The sequence below is a fragment of the Sabethes cyaneus genome, chromosome 2 (assembly GCF_943734655.1).
Source record: "Sabethes cyaneus chromosome 2, idSabCyanKW18_F2, whole genome shotgun sequence".
NCBI lineage: Eukaryota > Metazoa > Arthropoda > Insecta > Diptera > Culicidae > Sabethes > Sabethes cyaneus.
Window position 1 is genome coordinate 123363516 of NC_071354.1, and position 18022 is coordinate 123381537.

General features: G+C 36.6%; 1 protein-coding gene across 2 annotated transcripts in view; it reads right to left on the minus strand.

Moving 5' to 3' along the window:
- Positions 1-18022, minus strand: part of LOC128737376 (nuclear factor related to kappa-B-binding protein) — a 378855-nt gene that overhangs the window by 298086 nt on the left and 62747 nt on the right. The gene's annotated exons all lie outside the window — the stretch shown is intronic.

Genomic DNA, 18022 nt, shown 5'->3' on the forward strand with positions numbered 1-18022 from the left:
AAAAAAAAAAAAAAAAAAAAAAAAAAAAAAAAACGCATGTACGTATGCATATACAAGCATAGGCGTCACCACACACAAACCAATTTTATGTCACATACACAAACCAGTTAGCACCGCCTATAGTTAGCTTCGAGGTACGATGCTGGTCTAACAAGCCAGTCGTCGTATGTTCGAATCTCGGCTTGGCGGGACGTGCTACTGTGTTACCTGACTCACTGCGAATATGCGTTGTGTTCACGGGATCGTGTTGGTTCGAAAGGTTTCGAAAAATATCGCCCTTGTATCGAAAATATCGTTAATTTTGATCACTAAAATAAACGTACCTAAACGCTATGTTTCAAGCGCCAGTAGTACGCAATACCGTGGACCCCCGTTCGTTTGACCGTTTTTAATCTGAACACTTTTTAATTTGAACCCCGTTGGTTTGCACGACGTGCAAATTAAAAATGGTTCAAATGTCATTCTCAACACGACAACATTTGCTTATGCAGACGATGCACATAAGCACGACTTGTTTGACCTGATCTAGCGTGTTTAAGGGGAAACCGAAAGTGGCTCAAAGATGGCTGGATAAATGGCTACCATTCGAAGCATGTATTGTTTTGCGCCTTAAAAATGCATTTGTATTGGCAGAGCACGCTTTCGCCACGTAATCAGTGCTTCCAGTGCTGTTATAATTTCCTAAAACTTGTAGTTCAATTTATCGATCTGCTTTGTATCAATAAACGCTCAGCAAAACATAATTGCTAATGGAAAATAAATTTTACTGATCATATCGATCAGTACGTGTTCATAAAAGCGACCAATGTATAATTTGGAATTAGTTAATAGATATTTGGTAGCACACATATTTCGTTGAACTAGCGATTTCTGAAAAAGCAGCAACACAGTATCAAACTTTCATCACATCAATGAGCTTTTAAAGAGCTTTCAACTTTCGCCGCATCAATGAGCTTAGAGTGAAGTAAACAAACAAAACGCAAAAGCAGGAATCAAAAACGCAATCCGATGCAAGCGGATTAATTAAATATCCTAGTGATCCTACGCATTATTCAGTTGCTGCTGTTAATTTTGATTGAATCGGAAGGTCTTGATAAAGAAAACAAACCCTTTTTCGGGATGTTTGTAGTCAGTGCGGTTGGCTGCGGATCAGCTGTTTATGTTTGCAAGCTCCGCTATTTGACATATATTACCAATACTAATGTAATATTCAAATAAACGTTTAGGTTTTTAACGAACACATGAGATGTACAGCACAGTGTTTGTCGCACTAACACAATAACGTTAGCCACTTTCGGTTCCGCCTTAATATGTTTCACGTTGCGTTTTCCCAACAATTATGATAGAAATCCGATCGGAGAAAGAAATATTCGCTGCTTGCAACTGCCAACTGAATCAAACCACCAAACCAATAACAAAGAGCAGGGCGACCAGTTCACAAAAGTTTTACATATTTAGGGCTACCAGTTGTTCAAATTAAAAACTAAGCGAGTTTCTCACAACGGTTTCCAAAGTCGATGAGCATGATATCTCGAAAAAACCTAAACCGATCCACTTGAAACTTTTAAACAAGTTATATTTTCGATTTGTTGATTTAATACAATTTTTCTGGAAATATTTTCTAGAGATTAATCGAAGGTTAAAATTATTTTTCTTTTTTTTTTGGTCTGTTGCCGTAACATGTATACAAATTTCCACTTTAATCAGTTAAAAGGTTTAGTCCTCTCAACTGTGTAATGTAGTGTATAGTATAACCTCTTAACCTTACTAATGCATCAGAAAAAAGATTTGAGCTTGCTCTCATTCTCATTTTAATTCGAATTTCGTTTTGTATTTTGAAATAATTCATTGCCGCAAGCATCAATTGATGTACTGCAAACTTCGAATCACCTCAGCTTGATGAAATAAGACTAATAGAAGTAATGGAAACATTTTGGACCAACATGGCCACTTCACCATCGGTGCCGGAAGAACATCCGGTACCTGATTCGCGACACATTGTTTAAATTTTAGGATAATTCATCTTACGGCACGTCAAATCACATCATCTTGATAAAATGAGACTATTGAAAGTATAATAAAGACATTTTGAAAGCAAATGACCACATTACTATCGGATCCGGAACATTTGGTGCCTGGTTGAGAGGAATTGTTTGGATTTTGGGATAATGCATCATGAGGCACATCAAATCATATCGCTTTGATCAAAAGACATTACAATGTACAATGGAGACATTTTTCAACCAAACAGCCACTTCAGTAACCGGGTTTGGAGTCAATTGATGATTTTAGGGTATATAAGCTATTTAACTTATAATGAACCGGTTAACGGGGTAGTTCTGGTTATATTGGGGCGGTTTGAAACAAAATCGTATGGCTCTGAGAACTACAATGCATATATCAAACTAATAATGCGTTTTAGAAGCAACCATTACCATTGGAATAAAAACCATCTTATGTGTTGAAGGCATATCGTGCATAGCTTCTAAGGTATTACACATTTTTGTCCCGAATAACCGCATATGTGTTGAATCATAATCCACCAGTTAGCTTCGGGAAGATGCTAACATAACAAGCCAGACGTCGTATATTCGAATCTCGGCTGGGAGGTGCTGCTATAGAGTCAGTAGGATCGTTGCACTAGCCCCGTATTTATCCTGTACTCTAATAACCGTCTGCGGAGTCTGTCGATAAAGAAGGGTCAAGTTCTCAAGACGACGTTTATACCCATGGCTTTGCTTTGCTTTGTGCTGAATCATCCCGTTTTACGGTTCATTATAAATCAAATACCTTATGTAACCTAAAATCATCAATGGGCTACTAAATCCGGGTACCGGATTTTATGCGACTGACACTGGAGTGGCTATTCGACACCAAAATGTCTCCATTGTACTTCCATCAACTCATTTTATCAAAGCGATGTGATTTGATGTTCCGCATGAAACCTGAGCCTAACAGAGGGTACAAAAAAATGTCCGCCGAACCAGGTACCGGATATTCCCAGAACCGATGCTTATGTGGCCATTTGCCGTCAAAATGTCTTTATTATACTTTCAATAGTCTTATGGTATCAAGGTGATGTGATTTGACGTTCCGCAAGATGAATCATCCTAAAATTCAAAATTGCCCCCAAGTACCGGGTAGTTCCATTAGTGTTATTTTGCCAAGCCGATGTGATTTGATGTGCCGCAAAATGAATTATCTCAAAATACAAAAATGTCCCCGGAGACAGGTGGTTGATGTTCCGGAGCCGGCGACGCTGAAGCGGCCATTAGTCAACAAAATACTCCGGAATTTACCTTGGGTGTCAGTTTTGGGTCATACCTTTCAAGCGAGGCAAAGAAAACGAAGTTCGGATTGAAAATGGATGAAAAAGAGTAAGCCCAAAATTTGGGTCGTTTTTAATGATGCTTTCGTTTAGATAGACCGATAATACAAATTAATTGGGGAATCAAACGACATGCATTGTACAACGGGAGCAAATTATTTGAATTTATAAGAAGCAATAAATTGAAATAACTTACAGAAGATAACTATACAAAAACTTTTTAAATTAGGAATATCGTAAAAAAAAGAACTCATAACTACATATTTCATCACTTTACCCACTGTCCAGGTAGATTAGACGAGACACAGGGGGATTAAAATACCCAACTTTTGTTTTTGTTTTGGTTTGACTGAGCGAACTGACATATTCAGTTGGTTCGACTAGTTGAATTTCATAACGGAGACAACAACTAATAATAGTAAAATCGTAATAAAAATACAGTGTTTAATTGCTTCCTGTTTAATAGTTTATTGTTTATTGTTTATGTATAAAACTCATCTGACATTTGAGTCTTAATGAATAAACTAGTAACTAATTTCTACGAAAAACATCAAGAAGACGGTCACGAAAGACACTGATGGACACGTTAAAGTCGAACATTTCGAATACTTCATTAAAACGATGACATATAACACGTATCGGTTCATTAGCACCAAACAAATGAGCCCGCGGCTCCAGGTACAAAAAGTTTCATTGTCGTAGTGGTCGTATGGGAGCATATATGTTCAGCTGCTCTAACAACGCCGGGCAGTCGATGTGGTCGGTCAGAAGTTTAGCAGCAAAAACTGCTTGTGCGATTCGTCGTCTCAGTTCCAATGGCTGAATACCGAGAAGTCGGCAGCGGCTTTCGTACGGCAGCAAATTAGACGGATCGCTCCATGGGAGATGGCGAAGAGCATAGCGGACGAATTTTTTCTGTACCATTTCAATCCTGCGTGACCAATTTGCGTGAAATGGGCACCACACAACAGAACTAGTTTCGAGGATTGATCTCACAAGCGAACAGTACAGCGATTTCAAGCACAGTGGGTCACGAAACTCATCCGCAATCTTGAAAATGAATCCCAGCTGTCGGTTGGCCCTCGAGATTATGTTTTCGTAGTGGTTCTTGAACGTAAGTTCATTGTCTAGTAGCACTCCCAGATCCTTTATGCACTATACACGAAGAAGACGATGGTCGGCAATAGTGTAGCTATATTTAACGGGCGTACGTTTTCGGTGAAACGAAATCACATTGCACTTCTCTATGCTTAACGTCAAGCGGTTTCTAGCACACCAATCCACAAATATATTCAAGTATTCTTGCAGCTCCGCGCAGTCACTCAGGCACGTAATGACTTTAAAAATTTTAGTGTCGTCGGCATAAAATAAGCGGCAGCCATGTGAGAGCAAAAGTGAGACATCGTTTATAAAAATTGAAAATAGCAGTGGACCCAGGTTGCTGCCTTGTGGGACACCTGATTGATTAGAGAAACAGTTGGAGACAGCAGAGCCTATTTTGACACACAAACTTCTATTAGTCAAGTAAGATCTGAACCAGCATACGGCGTTTACAGATACACCTAATTTTTCCATTTGGCTAAGCAATATTCCGTGGTCGACTCGATCGAAAGCCGCTTTCAGGTCTAGGTAAATAGCGTCAGTTTGAGAGCTAGAATCCAAACTTTGGAGACAACGGGAAACAAATTGTGTCAGGTTTGTGGTCACTGATCTTTTCGGAAAAAATCCGTGCTGGTCAACGTCAATATAGAATTTACAGCAAGCAAATAAAGCGTCATTTATGATAATTTCGAATAATTTTGAGCAAGCGCACAATGACGTGATTCCGCGGTATTTAGTGATGTCTCGTTTGTCACCTTTTTGTGATTTCTATACCTTTATACTATATATAAATATATAGTATAAAGGTATAGAAATCACTTGGAAAACCGGAAATGGAAAGAATGTCCTGCGGGCCGAATGTTATATACCATTCGACTCAGTTTCGAAAACTGAGCATTTTCTGTGTGTGTATGTATGTGTGTGTGTGTGTGTGTGTGTGTGTGTGTGTGTGTGTGTGTGTGTGTGTGTGTGTGTGTGTGTGTGTGTGTGTGTGTGTGTGTGTGTGTGTGTGTGTGTGTGTGTGTGTGTGTGTGTGTGTGTGTGTGTGTGTGTGTGTGTGTGTGTGTGTGTGTGTGTGTGTGTGTGTGTGTGTGTGTGTGTGTGTGTGTGTGTGTGTGTGTGTGTGTGTGTGTGTGTGTGTGTGTGTGTGTGTGTGTGTGTGTGTGTGTGTGTGTGTGTGTGTGTGTGTGTGTGTGTGTGTGTGTGTGTGTGTGTGTGTGTGTGTGTGTGTGTGTGTGTGTGTGTGTGTGTGTGTGTGTATGTGATGCTTTTAATCTCACTCACTTTTCTCGGAGATGGCTGGACCGATTTCAATGTTCTTAGTGTCAAATGAAAGGTCTAGGTGTCCCATTGGTCGCTATTGAATTTCATACTGATCGGACTTTTAGTTCAACAGTTATGTATAAAAATACGAAAAATATGGGACTTCATTATCTCATAGGTCTCTTAACCGATTTGAACAAAATTGATTGCATATGAAAGAGGAGCCTTGCAAAGCCTTAACTTCCAAATTTCATGACGATTGGACTTGTAGTTTGAAAGTTACATAAAGAAATGTGAAAAAATAGTATTTAAAACATATTTATGTAACATATAAGCATTAATTTAATGAAAAACCCGAATTAATCCACCTAGCGGCGTGACCTAGCCTTTCTACCGCCACAATAATCATTATTTAATTTCTCAGGAACTTAATTGTAGATGTATAGATGTTATATTAGACTATATTTTTAAATATCCGTTCCGTATTCCTCAACATCCTTATTTGCCAGTAAAATTCACAACGTATTGTGTAGAATAATTATATTTTCTTTCCTTGGGTGCGTAAATACATGTAAGCGTCATTTATGTTACTTGATGAACACCTTATTTAGTTTTATAATATTTATAGAAAAATAATGTAAACACAAAAGATAATTTTTACAGACTTGAATGAATATGCATAGAAAATTAGAAATTAACCCTCTAACGGGTCTACAGACGGCCTTATCTTTCGGGCTTCAGAGCCACATACGAAACTTGTTTTAAATTGACAATATGAAGTATTTGTTCATAGCAGATTTTTTGATATTTTGATATTAATACCATGCATTCAAAAGTTAGCATTTTTGAAAAACAAGAGTTCAGAAAAATTATTATTATATTTCGCTTTTGAAGAAAAAGGATATCTACAACAAAATTGTTGATCTCAAAATTTTACTATTGGTTTGCTTGGCTTCAATTTTGCAATATATCTGAATCAGAAAAAAATTACTGAATAGAGCATTAGATATGAAAACGAGAAATGGAACTATTTCTTAGCTAGCGCTCCTTCAGATAATTATTTTTGCATGAAAATCAAAACTTAAGCTTCTTTTGAATGTACTTTCATGAAAAGATAGTCATTAGCTTGATCGCATCGTTTTTACAATGTTAGAGGGTTAGAAAAACAAGATGAGGTCGAAAAATAGTGCCAAAGCTGCGCCATAAACATGCTTGAGAATGGGAAATACGATCGATATGATTCCCAGTGCTTGTCTTTTTCTGATTTATTTATTAAAACATGATATATGACATTAGACATCTGTCCTTTAAAATATCACTAACGAAAACAAATCTTACAAAATTTCTACCGAGCAACGTTTACTTTCTATTTTTCATATAACATTTCTAAGCTCTAGTATCTATTGATTGAAAAGAGCATCTATTGATGCGCAGAATTTGTTTGGAATTTGTACAAATTTATTTGGAAAAATCAACTCACTAGTATTTTTGATTCTATACACCACTATACCTACATGCTTAAATTAACTGCTTTTCTTCGCTTTTTGCTTTTCTTGTACAATTGTGAGTAACAGCAAGTGAAGAAAATGACAATTGAAATCTGAAATCAAAGAAAAGAAAAAACTTTTCGATTGAATCCCACTATTTAATATTTATTTGCAACAGATACGTAGTTCACCTACGATGTGCAGGCTTTATCAGTGTCTTATTTCAAAGCGTATACGATCTGTCGCGAATAAATATTAAATAGTGGAATTTAGTCGGTAAAAGTTTTTTTCTTTTTTTTATTTCAGAGTTCGTATTCCACTAAGAGGCTTCAAAAACTTCAGACTATTGACATGTTTCTCACTTTTCTTGAATTTCATTGCAAATTTTAAAATTGCAAATTGTCATCACATATATACATACATACATACACACATACATACATACATACATACATACATACATATATACATACATACATACATACATACATACATACATACATACATACACACATACATCACACACATCTCATACATTGAATACAATCAACATTTGATTGATATGCTTTGATTTCACACGTTTTAACGGTTTAATACACTGTGCTTAAGTGTTAAAGTTTGAATAACTTTTGAATGAAGCGTCCGATTTTAAATAACTCGGTTTCGTTTGATAGATCTCAGCAGTAATTTTGAAATAATCATAAAATGTGTGATGTTTTTCATTAAATTAATGCTTATATGTTACATAAATATGTTTTAAATACTATTTTTTCACATTTCTTTATGTAACTTTCAAACTACAAGTCCAATCGTCATGAAATTTGGAAGTTAAGGGTTTGCAAGGCTCCTCTTTCATATGCAATCAATTTTGTTCAAATCGGTTAAGAGACCTATGAGATAATGAAGTCCCATATTTTTCGTATTTTTATACATAACTTTTGAACTAAAAGTCCGATCAGTATGAAATTCAATAGCGACCAATGGGACACCTAGACCTTTCATTTGACACTAAGAACATTAAAATCGGTCCAGCCATCTCCGAGAAAAGTGAGTGAGATTAAAAGCGTCACATACACACACACACACATACACACACACACACACACACACACACACACACACACACACACACACACACACACACACACACATACATACACACACACATACATACACACACACACATACATACACACACACATACATACACACACACAGAAAATGCTCAGTTTTCGAAACTGAGTCGAATGGTATATAACATTCGGCCCGCAGGACCTTCTTTCCATTTCCGGTTTTCCAAGTGATTTCTATACCTTTATACTATATATTTATATAGTAGAAAGGCAAAACGTCACACATTTTATTATTATTTGAAAATTACTGCTAAGATCTATCAAACGAAACCGAGTTATTTAAAATCGGACGCTTCATTCAAAAGTTATTCAAACTTTAACACTTAAGCACCGTATTTTAAAATACGTGTGAAACGTGTGAAATCAAAACATATCAATCAAATGTTGATTGTATTCAATGTATGAGATGTGTGTGATGTATGTGTGTATGTATGTATGTATGTATGTATGTATGTATGTATGCATGTGTGTATGTATGTATGTATGTATGTGATGACAATTTGCAATTTTAAAATTTGCAATGAAATTCAAGAAAAGTGAGAAACATGTCAATTGTCTGAAGTTTTTGAAGCCTCTTAGTGGAATACGAACTCTGAAATTAAAGAAAAGAAAAAACTTTCACCGACTAAATTCCACTATTTAATATTAATTCGCGACAGATACGTATACGCTTTGAAATAAGACACTGATGAAGCCTGCACGTCGTAGGCGAACTACGTATCTGTCGCAAATAAATATTAAATAGTGGGATTCAATCGAAAAGTTTTTTCTTTTCTTTGATTTCAGATTTCAATTGTCATTTTCTTCACTTGCTGTTACTCACAATTGTACAAGAAAAGCAAAAAGCGAAGAAAAGCAGTTTATTTAAGCATGTAGGTATAGTGGTGAATAGAATCAAAAATACTAGTGAGTTGATTTTTCCAAATAAATTTGTACAAATTCCAAACAAATTCTGCGCATCAATAGATGCTCTTTTCAATCAATAGATACTAGAGCTTAGAAATGTTATATGAAAAATAGGAAGTAAACGTTGCACGGTAGAAATTTTGTAAGATTTGTTTCTGTTGTTGATATTTTAGAGGATAGATGTCTTATGTCATGTATCATGTTTTAATAAATAAATCAAAAAAAAGACAAGCACTGGGAATCATATCGATCGTATTTCCCATTTTCAAGCATGTTTATGGTGCAGCTTTGGCACTATTTTTCGACCTCATCTTGTTTTCCTAACTCTCTAACATTGTAAAAACGATGCGATCAAGCTAATGACTATCTTTTCATGAAAGTACATTCAAAAGAAGCTTAAGCTTTGATTTTCATGCAAAAATAATTATCTGAAAGAGCGTCAGCTAAGAAATAGTTCCATTTCTCTTTTTCATATCTAATGCTCTATTCAGTTTTTTTTCTAATTCAGATATATTGCAAAATTGAAGCCAAGCAAACTAATAGTAAAATTTTGAGATCAACAATTTTGTTGTAGATATCCTTTTTCTTCAAAAGCGAAATATAATAATAATTTTTCTGAACTCTTGTTTTTCAAAGATGCTAACTTTTGAATGCATGGTATTAATATCAAAATATCAAAAAATCTGCTATGAACAAATACATTATATTGTCAATTCAAAACAAGTTTCGTATGTGGCTCTGAATCCCGAAAGTTAAAGCCGTCTGTAGACCCGTTAGAGGGTTAATTTCTAATTTTCTATACATATTCATTCAAGTCTGTAAAAATTATCTTTTGTGTTTACATTATTTTTCTATAAATATTATAAAACTAAATAAGGTGTTCATTAAGTAACATAAATGACGCTTACATGTATTTACGCACCCAAGGAAAGAAAATATAATTATTCTACACAATACGTTATGAATTTTACTGGCAAATAAGGATTTTGAGGAATACGGAACGGATATTTAAAAATATAGTCTAATATAACATCTATACATCTACAATTAAGTTCCTGAGAAATTAAATAATGATTATTGTGGCAGTAGAAAGGCTAGGTCACGCCGCTAGGTGGATTAATTCGGGTTTTTGTAACATATAATTATTAATTCAATGACGTATATCCTACAATTTATTATTATTTGAAAATTACTGCTGAGATCTATCAAACGAAACCAAGTTATTGAAAATCGGATCATCCATTCAAAAGTTATTCAAACTTTAACACTTAAGCACCGTATATTAAACCGTTGAAACGTGTAAAATCAAAATAGGGTAGTTTGCCAATTGTTGCTCACCTCCCAATTGTTGCCCACTTCTCGGTTTTTGAATAATATCTGAGAATATCTATATTATTGCAGCACTCCAAACAATCCAAACACAAATATATTTCATTACCTTCAAATATGTGTAAACATGATTGTTAGCAAACAAATATTTGGAATAGTAAAATTACCTCATAAAATCCAACTCTTAGTAGAGCCAAAATACGTCGAATGCTTACAGTGTGAATTAAGAAATCACTCATCAAATTTAAGCTTATAGATTTCAACAAAAAGCAAATTTATCCCATATTACTTCGTATGCCTTTCAAAATACCCACATTCATAATTTTTGATTAATTAAATAACTAAATGTTACTATTTTTGTGTAGTGGTTAATAATTGGAAAAAAATTAGAATTTTGTCCATTTCTTGCACACCATCCGCAAATGCCGCTAAGCTAGGCCCTACTGTACCATTCTTACTTGATCCAACTCTTATTGAAAATTTACCACTATTTGGATGTCGGATTAAAACAATACCAATAATTTTCGATTTCTCTGGAGACTAAATCAGCAAAAGCCTAATGATATTACCAGCGTGTAACAATTTTCGTGAATAGAAAATAATGTTCGTATCCGTAATCTACAGTCGATTGACGGAACAATGTGTGCGGAAGTTTATTATGAGAAATTCTTGAGAAATGAACATAATAACGCAGAACAATGCTTCAGCTTCTATTAAACAGAGAAAAAAGTTATGTTGTTGCTAAAAGAACTTAAAAGTCGAAGTTTTTCTTATACGCTCGAATGTAAAAAATCGAAAAACTTTGCATTTGAAAAAACCAAATCCCAGCCAAAAACGTATACTGCATTTAAATTTGAAAAAGGAAAGATACCGGAAAACAAAATTATATTAATTAATTTTAATTAATACATATATTAATTCAATGCAATAATTTTTACCTGTTCTTGTAAACCATTGTTCGGTGAAGATTGAATTACGTTCAAATACGTGACAAAATGGTAACGGTACGGTACTTATAATTGGTAAATCTCTTTTTAAGGAGTTCTTCTTCATGTGTCAGTTTTCTGTACTTGGTATTTCTCCTAATTCCATATTTTCTTTGCCGTGCAAAAATTGGATTGAAGGTGTGCAATATTAGGTAAAGGACATTAATGAAGTGGGCAACAATTGGGTCTGTATGCTGTTGAACAAAACCTCAAATTGCATAATATGTGCAATATTTCAGGATATGAAAACATACCAAATGTTTTAGTGAAAGGTCATTTTGTTTATAGGACAAATTTCGATTTTAGTAACGAAATAGTTTCCTCGAGACATAAGATGAACTGAACGTTCCTGCCTTAGGTGTGCAACAATTGGCAAATTACCCTATATCAATCAAACGTCGATTGTATTCAATGTATGTATGATTTATGAGTGTATGTATGTGTGTTTGCATGTGTGTTTATATCAATTTATGTATGTGTATGTGTTACGATTTGCAATTTTGAAATTTGCATTGAAATATAAGAAAAGTGAGAAACACGTTAATTTTCTGAAGTTTTTGGAGCGTCTTCGTAGAATACAAAACATGAAATTAAACAAAAAAAACTTTTTCCGATTAAATTCCACTATTAATATTTATTCGCGACAGATACGTATTTCGCTTACGACTTGCAGGCTTCGAAAATAGACACTGAATCAATAGATACTAGAGCTTAGAAATTTTATATGAAAAATAGAAAGAAAAAGTTGCTAGTAATTTTGTACGATATATTTTCGTTAGAGACACTTTAAAAGACAGAAGTCTTATGTTATGTATCATGTTTTAATAAATAAATCGAAAATGACAAGCACTAGTAATCATATCGATCATATTTTCCATTCTCAAGCATGTTTATGGCGCTGCTTTTGCACTATTTTTTGATCTCACACAATTTTTTAAACCCTCTAACGGGCTACATCGTAAAAACGATGCGACTATGCTAATGACTATCTTTTCATGAAAGTGCATTCAAAAGAAGCTCAGGTTTTGAGTTTCATGCAAAAATAATTAGCTGAAGGAGCGCCAACTAAGAAAAAGTTCAATTTCTCTTTGTCGTTTTTCATATCTAATGCTAATGTTATTTTATCTAATGTTATTTTTTCAAGTTTTCAGATAAATTTCAAAATTGAAGTCAAGTAAACTCATAATAAAATTTGAAGGCCAATCATTTTATTCTAGATATACTTTCCCTCCAAAAGTGCAAAGGAATTATTCGTGCAATAGTTTTTTTTCGTAATTTTTCTGAATTCTTGTTTGTGAAAGATGCTAACTCTTGAACGCATGGTATTAAAAACAAGAAATCTATTATGAACACACTTCTCAAATTGTAAATTCAAAACAAGCTTCGTATGTGGCTCCTACGCCCAAAAGTTAAGGCCGTCTGTAAGGCCTTAAGAAGGTTAATTTCTATAAATCAATTCAATAAATCACGTAAATATTATAAAACTAAATAAGGTGTTGATAAAGTAAATTAAATGATGCTTACAAATATTTATGCACTCCAGGAAGAAAAATGTAATTATTGCACGCAGTATGTTCTTGTGAATTTTACTGGTAAATAAGGATTCTGAGGAATAAGGAACGGAAAATAGAGTCAAGTTTATTATAAATGTTCCTGACAAATTAAGAAATAATTATTGTGGCAGTAGAAAGGCTAGGTCACACCGCTAGGTGGAATAATTCGGGTTTTTGTGTATTGGAAACAGATAAGAAAACTTCCATTGATCAGGAAATTTGCGCTGCTGTATCGACATATTAAAAAGTTTCGCGATTTGTGGGCTAAGCACGTTACTGCATCGTTTTAAAAGAGCAGAGGGGATACCATCCGGACCAGCTGCATATGAAGTCTTCAGTTTAGCCAGCGCGGCATTTACAATATCACTGTTAATATCCGGTAACTCAAACGAAAAAACATCACATGGCACTGCATTACTGGCTTCTTCAATTTCTGTAGCAGATGCGATGGAATCGGTGAATACATGTTTGAAATGCTCGGCAAAAAGGTCACATTTCTCTCCTTTACTATTAGCGATGCAGTTGCCCATAAACATAGTAGAGGGTAATCCACATTCTTTTCGTTTCGCGTTCACAAACGACCAAAATTGTTTAGGCTGCATGCGAAGACGATCTTGAATGCGATTCACATAGCAATTGTAAAGATAACGATTGTAACTACGATACCGGTTGCTTGCAGTGTTGAACTGATGTTTGTAATACGGTGAGCGATGGCAGCAATATTTTCGCAACGCGGCCGATCGCAGATGCTTAAGCGAACGTAGGCGTGCATTGGACCATGCTGGCTTGCGTAATGGTCCACATACTGGAACTACCCGATTGATGACATTTTGAATGGCACTGCTAAAAGAACAAACCGCATCGTCGATACTAGAGGTATCCAAAAGAGCATTCCAATCAACCTCAGAGAAGGCTGCACAGAGTTCGATGTAGTCGGCCCGGCGAAAATTCAAAATTGAGTTCTGCGACGGCTGGTCATACTGCACAGGTAATGGGATATTAAGTGACGCAATTATAGCAGGGTGAACAGCTTCTAAATCGACCAGCGCCTCGTGTGCCACAGATACGTCACAGTTTTGCATAGCCAATTCGTTTGCAAGAACAAGATCAAGCATGCGACCGTCCCGATTCAAAATTGTGTTGATTTGAGTCAGCCCATGCAAACTGAAACCATCTAGCAGGGCACAGCAGCAAAGAGGCATTTGCGACCGTAATGTATTCACTATAGGCAGACCATTGTTTGTAATGTGCCAGCTCAAACCAGACTGGTTGTAGTCACCGAATAGTAACGCCAGTGTATGAGGATCCTTACACATCAGTACTGCTCCTATTGAATCGATATGCTGTTGAATGAGCTGAGGATCAGATTTTCGATCGGGTGGCAAATATATAACGCCTACGCTGACGACCGAACACGATGTTTCGATGATCACCCATAATTGTTCAAGAGTGTCGAAGATAGGAGCGGTTTCAATGCAGCAATTTAGATTGTTAGAAACAGCAATCGGTACGCCTCCACCCCGTGTTTTTCGACTAGTTCGATGAGAGCGGTCATTCCGGAATACAGTGTAGAGATCACCAAATAGTTGCGTTGAGAAAATGCGGTCGTCGAGCCACGTCTCGGTGAGTACTATCACGTCGTAGTCTCCTTCAGAAACCGCCAGAAAGAAGGAGTCGATTTTTGTGCGCAACCCGCGCACATTGTGGTAATAAATCCGCAACCGATGTGGTGGAGAAGCTGAACCGTGATTTGAAATACTGGAATGCAAGGAATCATCAGGTACCGACAGCTCTGGAATACAATCATACTTGCCTGAGGACACAGGCTGGAAGACCCCGTCACCACTTCCGAACACAGGACCGGGACGACGATTGTGGCAGGTTTCTACAGCTAGCTCGACTGTGTCAGAGGGATCAGGGGCTTCCATAATGCCTGTAAAAAAGTGTCCCGGATCCAAAACAGCAACAGCAGGAACATCAAAACAGCACGTGGACGAGGTCAAAGTTTTATCAGAAATGCAAGCATTCCGATCGTCTGCAGTTAAGAGTAATTGCATGGCATCAATCTAACAGCTTCGGGTGGATTCATCACTTCCATCGATCCAGTATATCGGTTTTTTGGCATATCAATGAATTCCCGGAATAATAGTCCAGTTGGCCAGGGAGAGGCAGTCAAAGCTAAATGCTTGAGCCGTGGATCCAATCCGATTTTGTACGATACAAATGTTAAGTTGGAAGAGTCAATTCCTTTTGGAACCAAACGAGTGACGTCAAAAGTGTCTGTTTCATTTAGACCTAAACAGCGAGACACCACTTTCGTAACATCAGCATTGGTTATTGTCGGTTGAAAGCCGGATAAATACAGCCACCATCTAGCCGGACGGGGAGCGGGAGTAATAGACGTAACCGACAGATCACTAAAATCGATCGTGCTGGTGCCACGGTCAGTCGAATCACGTGCAGCTCGATCAGAATCAGCTCGTCGGCGTTTAACTCCCGGTTTGGGCCATGATGTTACAGTCGAGTTCTGTTCATTACGACTTTGCATAAGACGATCCACTTTATCGCTTAACGATCCAACGGTTTCAACCAACTGTTGGAATTGATTAGATACTGCATTATCCGGTGGTGCCGACACAGAATTTAACTTCTCGGCTAAATATGCACGGATGCTTCTTCCATTCAATTCCACTTTGCAGGCTGTGCAAATGAAGATAGCTTTCCCTTGATTGAACAGCTCTTTGTGTGCACGGCCGTTGAATCCACAACATTGCTGTCCGATGTGGAAAAGGGATTCGCAAAAGCCACAACACACAGGCTCCAGATCGTTGATCGGTAGGTGACATTCTCCACACACTTTTGTATCCATTTTGCGTTGGATACTGCCACGTACAAACAATAGGCGCCGGACCAAAAATGCACGTATGAGTCGTACTGCTCACGACCAGAAGCACAATCGAAATTGATATCACACACGGTCGAACCGAACTAAACTTCAATTTGAGCAGATACTTAATCGTCCAAATAGTGGGATTTCACTGAATATAGAGATAAAATTAACGGTTTACACTATAAAATATTCAAAAATAATTTATCAAACACTCGAAAACAATGTAAACAACGACAGAGTTGAACGATCTTCCAACCAGCAAGTGGGTAACAAAACCAAAACTGATAAATGCTTTACGGACAATATGTAGAATTTGACAGCCTCACCAGTCCCTAGTAACGAGACTGGAGCATTTAGACGAATTGGCAAGGATGCCAGAAAGAAAAGTGTTATGAATTTTCAAAATGTATCATCGCGACGAGAATCGAAATCAACATGCGGCTTGTGATCTTAAGCAAATTTTAGATATTTAAGAATTGTTTATGTGCGATGTATTGGTGGTTTGTATGCATCGGGAAACACTTTGCAACGAAAAAACTCCAGATGCCAACAAATCACGTACACGTATACGCGGCGATGTGTGCGTAATATTCTTGTCAGCAATCTCTATGCTAAACTTCCAACGATATGCGTAACCGGTGTAACGTATAAAACAGAAGTAAAATCAAAGGTCGCGTAGGTATAGATTTTGATTTTTATTATTGATCACCTGCGGTTAGCGGCAACTACATTAGCATGTCTGAGAGATGAAAAAACACCTATGCTAGTTTTGATCACACGGTGGCAACTTTGACGTTTTCGAACAAAATAGGTGGAACTTTTATGCTAGTGTGCGGCTAGTGTGCGTGTAAAAGAACGATTAATACGATATATCCGCAGCAGCAAACTTAACTTTTGTAGCGGCATCATCTGTTTCTCGCCCGAAAAGTGAAGTTTTATGTTAGACGAATGTAAATTATTGTTACCAACGCACTGTTTTTGAGATTCCTAGGAAATTCTTCACTTCTATATAACTAAATTGATACATGCATGATTGAGTTTTCGCTGGTTTGATCGCGTGAGCATAAAGATTATTAACACCTTTTTGCCATTTTCGTACAGGAATTGACAGGAATAGAATTGTTCTGGCAACTTTGCTTTGGGTCAGCTAGTCTAAAGTTGGAAAACAGTGTAGTAAATTTTCCGTGTAAAAAGCCACTTTCCACCGCCAGGTTCGCTAGTATCTGTAAAAGGTTAGAGTTACGAGTTTTGATTTTACCTTCCACTTTTGTTCTGTGTTACCCTAATGTTCTATGAATGGGAACTTCGAGTTCGAAAACAGACACTGAGGAAGCCTGCAAGTCGTAGGCGAAACACGTATCTGTCGTGAACAGAATATACATAGTAGAATTAAAGTGGATAAGTTTTCTTCTTTTTTAATTTTTAGTTTCGTATTCTACTAAGACGCTCCAAAAACTTCAGAGAGAGAGAGAGAGAGAGAGAGAGAGTTTTTATTCCGCAACGCTGCATTTTTGTTTATAGCAACCAACTAGAAAACCATGTGTAGTTTGAAAGATAACTACCTAGAAAACCATGTGTAGTTTGAAAGATAACTACTTTTTAGTTGCACGATAGTGCAGTGGACGTACAATTAAAAGACGGTGCGACTAGAGGCCGTGCAATTAGCGCACGAGTGCTGTATACTACTGGTGGAGCGGCATTGGCGTAACTAGGGAGGGCTATGGGGGGGCTAAGCCCCCTAGGCCCCCTAGGAGACATTTAGCCCCCCCTAGAAGAATTAAGCTGGATTTTTAAATTTAAGAAAAAACTATAGTTAGATAACTTTACATAATCAAAACTTGAGAGTAATTTTTATATGCATCACAACTTAAAGTTCCCATGCATCAATGTACATTTAATTTTAATATGTCAAGGAAATAAAATGGTCGAAAAAATGCCGGGGGCTATAGCCCCCCTAGAAATGAGCGCTAATTCCGCCAATGTGGAGCGGTAAAGGAATCTTTTATAGTCACTTTAACAGCTTGGGCCATTTGTGACTTCTACGGG